Source organism: Dendrobium catenatum, unplaced genomic scaffold, assembly GCF_001605985.2.
Source record: "Dendrobium catenatum unplaced genomic scaffold, ASM160598v2 fragScaff_scaffold_1520, whole genome shotgun sequence".
Taxonomy (NCBI): Eukaryota; Viridiplantae; Streptophyta; class Magnoliopsida; order Asparagales; family Orchidaceae; genus Dendrobium; species Dendrobium catenatum.
In genome coordinates this window covers 259,008-268,838 of record NW_021319982.1, presented here as the reverse complement: position 1 = coordinate 268,838, position 9,831 = coordinate 259,008, and positions in this window count along the sequence as shown.

Below are 9,831 nucleotides of genomic sequence, written 5' to 3'. Positions count from 1 at the left end.
AATCAGCACCCCTCTTTTCATAGCCCATACTCATCTCCTCCCTAGAAAGTGATTCTAGAGGAGGCATTCTATCATCTCCCTCAAGGATCTCCACTTTTGGATTCTCCTTCCCCCTAAATGGGTTTGAATTTCTGCCTCTCCCATGGTCGCCGGTGGTCTCCTTTTCTTCCGATGTCGCCGGATTTTGTTAGTCTTCAAGCATCTTCTTCATCATGTCTTCCAAGGCAGAGAACCTTTCATCCATCTTTTCATGGATAGAAGCAAATTGATTCTAAAATCAGCGGTTTTTTCCTCAAAAAGTGTCTGTAGTTGACCTATTTCTCCCTCCAATACTTCAACTTTCCTTTCGGCCATTGATATTTCTTAGATCGACGAGCTCTGATACCAATTTGTTAGAAAATACTTGAGTTTGCAAGTAACCCTAAGGGAAATACTGAATTCGCAAGCAAACCTAACCACAATTGTTGCAAACAGTGAGTAAAACTACTGTTAAAAGCAGAAAAATAGCAAAATACAGCAAGTTTCTTGGGAAAAAACATAGGAAAAACAGATATAAAATGAAGTATTCCACTAGTTATTGTAGGAAAACAACAAAGGATACAAGTTTCTTCAATTCAAGAGGAAGAAACAGCTCTCCAAATCTCTAGCCAAGCCTAGAGCCCAAAAGAAAACCCTAGAACCCAAATCTGATTTCAAATTCAAGATAATATGAAACCCTTACAAGAAATCCTAATTAAAGCAAAAGGAAAATTACTTAATCCCTAAACAACCCCTCATTCAAAATTTCCCTCCCAAACCTTGCTTAATTTAAGCCATGGGGCCCACAATGCTGCCGCCCAACCCCTCATGTCCGTCGCCTCCTTTGGACCGGCGGGGATAGACATGAACTGGTCTAGGATGGACCGGTTCAGGTCTAACAGAAACCTTATCCTCCATAAGCAAGTGGGCAAAATTGACAATGTTCACATAAGAAAATCAAATATCCAAATACTTTGATGATGGTCGCATCGTTAAAAAAACATTAATCAGATGGAACCTTATTTTCAAAAATATTCTAAAACCTCGTAGCAAATCACTTCGGGTTTAAATAACAATAATGGACAAAAAAAATCTTAAAAAAATGATAAGTCAAAAGATCTATAAATAAAAACATCCTTATAAAACATAAAGCAAAAAATCCACTCCCCAAAATTATTTGAAAATGGTGATAAATTTGATGATAATCTTAGCTAACAAAAGCAAATGTCTTGTAAAATGTAATGATATCATGCTAATAAGGACGTAGCAAGTATAATATGAATGATGATTTTGCTGCCAAATGGCATCACAGGTAAATGATTATAACTACAGCCCACATCCGAATAGTTGTCTTAAAATAACACCATTAATTTACGATCATGGCAAGAGCCCGCAAGTTTCCCAATGGCTAAAAGTCCTAAAGTAATGAATAATACAATGCACTTGATTGTGCACAGAGCCCTCTGTTAGATAAGGTCAACATTCACCTCATACTTACAACATTCACTTGAACGAAGCTACTCATGGATGTTGACACAAATTATTTGATTAGGTTGAATAAACTATTTCCTTTGACTAAATAGACCATTATTCATGACAACCTAGAATGTTGAAACTATGGTATCTTGTTCGAGTTAGTCATCATTCCCCCTAACATCATCTTTAAGGTAAGGTGGTAAATTTTTAACCCTGAAATTTTTTGCTATTATACATTCAACACTTAGTGCCTATTTAATGGCTTGCCTTAATCAAAAGTTTTTTCTCATCACCGGGAGAGATAGTTAACCATAGGAGCTTAAGCCTTGCAAAATATTAGCAAAATTTTTTAGTAATGCCCTTTTTTTCAATCTAATATGTCTTCCAGAAATTGGACCCAGAAAACTAAAACTCTCTCGATAGAGCCTGAGCATAAATTTTCAGAGCCTATATATAGCTTAGCAAGTCAACTTAAAAATGCTTTATTGCTTTCTTGCTCAATACTCAAACTCATGAAGTATAGTTGCCCAGATTACAATTTTATAGGTTAATAATATAATCATAAAGCAAGTTTTTATCAAAATTAATTTGCACCAGTAAACACATATCGGGACATTGGATTCTTGGAGAAGAGTACTATTTTAAGGTTGATTGCATCAGATTCTCAAATAGGTTGTAACCAAGTCCAGTAGGATTGGGTATCAACCAAATGAAGAATCAAAATCCATTTTAACTGCTGTAAGACAATTGGAACTGGATCACAAATGAATTTAGACTGGAACTTACCTATATCAAACTAAATATATAGTCCAATTAACGCAAGCTTTGGCAGTCTAATTAAATTGGTTATGTTTAGTTCAGATGGATATGTATATATATAGCCAATTTAAGAATAGTTAAAAAGAGGCAAGAACTAATCCATTACTCTTTTTAGTGCTTTTCTGCTTGCTTCTCTACATAATAAATTACGTCAATTTTAAATTTTCATCAAGGCTACTTTTTCCTTTAAAAAAAGTTGCATTCAGTTAAATGAAATCCATAAGCATTAAATGATTCGAGAGAGTCGGTTCAAAAAGAACTTCAACATGAAAACGACCTAAAACCAACTCAAAGAACTAACAAAACCACTTAAATTTGTACACGAATAGCTTAGTTGATACTTTCAGTTGGGTGAAACTTACAGTCGTAGTTCTTAAATGATAATGGCATCGTAAGCAAAATGGGACCAGCTTGCTTGTTTACCAGGCTAGAAAATATTTCAATGATAAAACTAACAACCTATGCTGCACCGACACGGACACGGACACGGGACACGACATTTTTTTAAAATATAGGACACGGGTGCGGCGTGGACACGGCATAATAATTTTTAATATAATATATAGAAATTAAGATGACATTATATTAAAAATGACAAGCAATAATAAATCAATTTCATGATAATTTGTTTAGCTTATAACATAAAGATGTTTAGTACAAAATTGTATATCCTTCAACATAGAAATTATAATTTCATTTATATCTTGATTATTCATTATTTTTATCTAGATAAGATTGTAACAAACCAATCATACTTAGGAATACATCAAGTTAAATTGATATGAAGTGAAATCAAAATATCCCAATAATAAGACAACATGAATACAACAATATACCGGTCTGCCAAGGGTACAACGGGGCGTTGCCCCCTGGCGGGGTTCGACCTTGTACCGAGTGGTATCGAGCATGTACCGAGCGATACCTAGCGGTACTGAGCTTTACCGAGCATGTACCTAGCGATACATAGCATGTACCTAGGGGTACCGAGCATGTACTGAGCGGTACCGAGCATGTACCTAGCGATACCTAGTGGTACTGAGTATGTACATTAGCTTTTTATTATTTAATAACCGGACACGCGTGTCCGATTTTAATTTTAATTTTTTTAATTGTGACACTCCAATGCCGTGTCGGACAAGTGTCCATGCAATGTCGGACGCGTGTCGAACACTGCATACCCTCTTTAAGTGGAGTGTCGGTGCATCATAGACTAGGACTAAAGGGAACCAACCACTTGTATAATTTTTTGGAGCATTTTCTTCGTGTACAAAAACTCAGACTAGGTTGTACTTATGCAAAGTCTAGCTACCTTTTTCTACATTCTGTGGGAATGTATTTGCAAACCCAACTATACCCAACCTTCATAATAATTTTATGCTTTGAACTTTATTCCTTTTACAATTTAAATTGAAGTGTGATTTTTTTTTCTTTCTTATTGTACTATGATTTGTCTGGAGATTAGGCACTATGTAAGACTTATAGCGATAAATCATTTCTAACACTTAAATCAAATTTTTAATCAACCTTCAATCAACCCTAGGAAAATTTTCTTTAAAATTGAAAATTTGCACTAGCCTTATGACTCTTAAATGATCTTCTTACTTTGTGCGATTGAAAAAGATAAAGTAGATCTTGGTAGTAGTAAATCCTAACTGGTGCATAAATCATGATATGGCATATAAGTAAAAGTCTTCACTTACTAACCAATCATTTTGTTTTTACATGTCTCGTGCATAATCATATGTGGTACAAAGAGAAACCAGGGTTGCATTTTTCTTCGCAATAAACTTATATTGAACTGATTTTTTTCTGTTTTAAATTTTGCACCTTTTCACTCTCAAATCCTCCCTAAATCCCGCCTAAATCCGGCATCCAAACAGGCCATCTGTATTTATATTCCCACCACCCCATCCTCTTACCCGCAAATCTAAGCCCCTAATTCAAAACTTCAAAAGCAAATTATTACTCTTGCAAACTGAAATTCAGACCAGAAAACATTATACATCATTAAAAGCTAACAACCAGGCCCAAATTCTCAGAAGAATGGGCAAAACCCTGTGTCAATATCCAATTAATATAAAGTCCTGAAAAAAAAAAGGAGAGCAATCTGAACCTTGGACGACCGCGGCTGAGAACAGCCCTTAGAGATAAAAAACCCGTCAAAGAAATCCGCCGAGGGGATATGCCGCCGGAGCAGTTCCAGAAGCCGAGGGTATATGCCGCGAACAAGCGGCTAAAACCGGCGAATTTCCCAGCGCGGGTAGAGCCGGCGGTAGACGAGAAGCAACGTTCCGGGAAATTATTATATGCATAGTTGCGTCCGGACTCTGAAATATGATTATTATTATTATTATTGGGAATGGACTTTGAAATGTTAACATGCGGTTAAAATATATATTTTTTATATTATTGTATAATTATTGAGTATTTATTATGTATTTATTAATTATTTTGTAGGGTTTAGGGTGTATTTAAATATACAGTAAATATACAGTAAATATTACTCAACAAACAAATATTTAGTAAATACACGGAGTCTGGACGCAACTCTATATTTGGACTACGCATGTAATAATTTCCGTGAGAGATTATTAAGTGTGGAGTCTATAGGTAGAGTTGTGTTTGGACTCCAATAAATTTGTCACGCGTTGTCAAAATATAGTTATTTATATTATTATGTATTTAGTGTGTATTTATTGTATATTTATTAAGTATTTATTACGTATTTAATACTCAATAAGTAAATACTCAATAAATATGCAGTAAATACTCAATAAATATATAGAGTCTAGATGCAACTTTACATTTGGCTCTCCACATGATAATTTCTCAAACGGACTCCGAACGTATTTTTGTGTCCAAACTCGAGTAAATCGAACGTATTTTTGTGTCCAACTCGAGTAAATCATGTCAAGTGGATGGATTGAACAAGTGGATATTAAATATACTCTATTTTTAATTTAAAAAAAAAATAGAATACAAAATAAATTATATTATCAGTCGATCGGGCTGATAAGAGAAAAATAAAAATACAAAATTCATATCTAATATGCACGTGTTCAATCAATGTGTCAAGATTTAATTGGAGTTCGGATGCATCATTACGTTCGGGCTCTGCACAGAATAATTTCTCCCGCCATCCTACTCTCTGAGATATTATTACGTGTGGAGTTCGGCGAGAGATCGTCCAGAATCTGTGAATGTGTGTAGTAAAAAGTAGTAAAAGCACAATTATTGTGCATGTTGCGCTTTTACATCGCACACTCATAGAATCCAGACGCAGATCTGGTCCGGACTCCGTGCATAAGTTAGAGCACAATGGCATAGTGTGTTAATTCTTTTCTTGAAATGGTCAGTCAACTAACATGTGTTATTTATTTTGTTCAAATAAAAAACCTATATGAGGACACGAAAGGATATTTTGAGACCAATATAACAAAATGGAATGTCCATAGTGTCCGTGGAATTCCATGTCAGACGATTAGTGTTGATTGCGGAATAATTATCTGCAAATATATGAAAAAAGTTATTCATTGAAGGAAAATGAATTGGAGAAAACATAAAGATAGACAAAAATAAATGCCAAAATTTAGGGCCGAATTCACATGGGCCGTGTTTCTTTCATCGAAGAAATAAATATTTTTGTGTACACTTTGTATTATCATTGATTCATATTATATGGTATTCTTTGATTAATTTTTACTGTAAAATCACAAATCTTGTAAATAAAGATAAATTTGATACATATTAAGGCGAATGCAATCTCCTCATGGCTTTTGGTGCAGTGATTATTTATTATGTATTTATTAATTATTTTTATATATTTATTATGTATTTAAATATACATTAAATATTCAAAAAAATACACAGAGTCCGAACGCAACTCTATGTCTGGATTACGTAATAATTTTCTAAAGAGATTATTAACTGTGGAGTTCATACCTAGAGTTATGTTCGGACTCCAATGAAATATTCACACGTTGTCAAAGTATAGTTATTTATATTATTGTGTATTTAGTGAGTATTTACTGAGTTTTTATTACATATTTTTTTAGTATTTAATGTGTATTTAATACTCAATAAATACTCAATAAATATACAATAAATACTCAGCAAAATACTCAATAAATACGCATAGTCCAAACACAACTTTATGTTGGGCTCTGCACATGATAATTTCTCAACGGACTTTGGATGTATTTTTGTGTCCAGACTCAAATAAATTGTATCAATTGGATGGATTGAACAAGTGGATATTAAATATACTCTATTTTTTTATTTTAAAAAGTAAACAATAAATAAAATATATTATCAGTCGGTCAGGCTGATAAGAGAAAAATAAAAATACAAAATCCATATCTAATATGCACGTGTTCAATCAATGTGTCTAGATTTAATTGGAGTTCGGATGCATCATTACGTTCGGATTCTGCACAGAATAATTTCTCCCGCCATCCTACTCTCCGATAGATTATTACGTGCGGAGTTCGGCGAGAGAATCGTCCAGATTATATGAATGTGTGTAGTAAAAAGTAGTAAAAGCACAATTATTTTGCATGTTGCGCTTTTACATCGCACACTCATAGAATCCAGACGTAGATCTGGTCCGGACTCCGCGCGTAAGTTAGAGCACAATGGCATAGTGTGTTAATTCTTTTCTCGAAATGGTCAGTCAACTAATATGTGTTATTTATTTTGTTCAAATAAAAAACCTATATGAGGACATGAAAGGATATTTTGAGACCAATATAACAAAATGGAATGTCCAGAGTGTCCGTGGAATTCCATGTCAGACGATTAGTGTTGATTGCGGAATATTTATCTGCAAATATATGAAAAAAGTTATTCATTGAAGGAAAATGAACTGGAGAAAAGATAAAGATAGGCAAAAATAAATGCCAAAATTTAGGGCCGAATTCACATGGGCCGTGTTTCTTTCATCGAAGAAATAAATATTTTTGTGTACACTTTGTATTATCATTGATTCATATTATACTGTATTCTTTCATTAATTTTTCCTGTAAAATCACAAATCTTGTAAATAAAGATAAATTTGATACATATTAAAGCGAATGCAATCTCCTCATGACTTTTGGTGCAGTGATAATGGATCAAAGAATAAAGTTTGTTGTAATTGAGTTTGCCTACCCTAAGATATATCCTGGAGATGAAAGCATGAGGAATGTGCAGCATGTGAGATGTCTTCTCTATGAAATGTATGAGGAATATGTTAGAAGTTTTGAAGCCGAAATGGATGGTGATGCTGGTATTGCAGGAGGGAGTTCAAGGAGCACAACCATTTCATTGCAAAGTGTACACCATCTATCTAACTCTAAAAAAAATAGTGGTTGGCATGATTTCACCTCATTTGTCTCATCCCAAACAAGCATGAAAAATGTAAAATCAGATTTAGACAACTACTCGAAAGATGACTTAGAACTTTGTAGTGAAGGGCATAAGTTTGATGTGATAGAATGGTGGAAAAACAATCAAGTCAAATACGCGTACTTTCGAGAATGGCAGTGGATATTTTATCCATTCCTATTAGTACAGTAGCTTCAGAGTCCACTTTCAGTGCTGGAGAAAGGAATGGATAAAATATCCACTAAATAAATAGCTAATTTCCGGCGAAATTTCAAGCATAAATAAATTCGACAGAATTGCCGGAGGTTTTTTCGACGAATTTCTGACGGTTTTTTAGATAGGCTTTCCGACGGATTTAATTTCGTTGGAATTTCCAGTTGAATTTCGACAAAAAATAAATATATTTAAAAAATTACTATTAAAAATATTTATAATTATTTATTTTGTTAAATTAAGTTAAATAATTTGCTCTTCTTTGTGGCTACAACTGGGTTCGCTGCCACTATGGTCTGAAGGGAAGGGTTAAGGTAATGATGGTACATATAAGATATAACACATTTGTTTGGTATCCCAAATACTTACATATGAATATTCAATTATCTTTGCTTTTGTACGAGGAGGAAGAGGACGGAGAGTTAGAGATTGTCCTACCGATTACATGAGAAAATTTGAGCTCAGAAATCTATTCTCCTTTGTTGTAATTAGATTCCCATTATGGTTCTACTTTGCATCCAATTTTTGATAAATTGATTTCCTGTTGCTTTGAAAAATATGAAATATACAATTGGTTATATATTGTTGCAGGATTTGCGTCATCAAAACTGGCAACTAATGTCATTATTATTGTCGATGAAGTAAAGTTCTATTTGCACATGAATAGTTCCTTAGTTCTCTACATGTCACTCTTTATATTTCTCTTTATATCTCATTGACAATGATGTTCTCTAACCTCTTATTTTTGGCATAGCTCAGCTTTCACTTTGATTATTATTTAGCTTTCCTCTCAATTTTTCAGGTTTGCTGCATATTAATTGGTACTAGAGAGTAGAGATGGAAGAGTTTGAAGAATTTGGATTATCAGATAGAAAAAGAAAAAATAGTTCTAACTTTTGTTGAGTTTTTATGTTTATTATATCATGAAACTTCTTAATGGGTTGTATAATTTTTAATTACTTTTTTTGTAATGATGTGATGATATGCAATTTGCTCTAACTTTGATATGAATGATCATTTTCATATTTATCAAGTTTTAATTGTATTTAATTGCATACAAATTGTACTTGATATTAATCATTTTTTTAAATAAATTTTTTTAAAGAAAGATGATTGCTCCTTATATATTGATTTCTTCTACAATTAAAAATTTTTAAAGAAATTAAAAGTTAAAGTTGTGTACATTTTATGATTAATTTAGTTATTTTTCATAATTTAAAATAAATTTTAATTAAGTGTTATAAAAAAATTACCAAAATGCTAAAATTTTGATTTACAATTGAAGAATCGAGCTTTTCAAACGACCTCGAGCTTTCAATGCGAGCTCGAGCTTTCGAGTTGATCTCGAGCTTGGTATTTTCTAAACTAGTCGAGCTCAAGCTTACTAATCGAGCTCGAATTTGAGCTTGAGCTCGAGTTCGAGCTAATTGAGGGTTAAATGAGCCAGGCTTGGTAAGGCAGATACTCGACTCCACTCGACTCGTTTACACCCCTACTATACCAACATGTCAATTTAAATCTCACATAATAAAAACTCTTTCTTTAAGAGGTATCTTTTGTATCAATTTTTCTAAGTAATTCTAAAATTTTAATTTTGAAGTCATATCCAAACCTACTTGAGGAGCATAAGTACTTATAATATAATAATCTATCTTTAAAGTTATAATTCTATCTCTAATTCTATCAATTTTTATAACGTTATCTTTCAAATTCTTATCTATAATCACACATACGCCATTTCTAATATGACTCCTATAAGACCACCAAAATTTAAACTCTAAACTATCAATCTCCTTAGTCTTCTCTCATACTCATTTAGTTTCATGAATGCATATAATATTTATCTTCATATGAATCATAATATCAATTAATTTCATTAATTTGTCTGTAAGGGAACCTACATTCCATGATCCTAACCTAATTTTAATTTCATGGACTAAC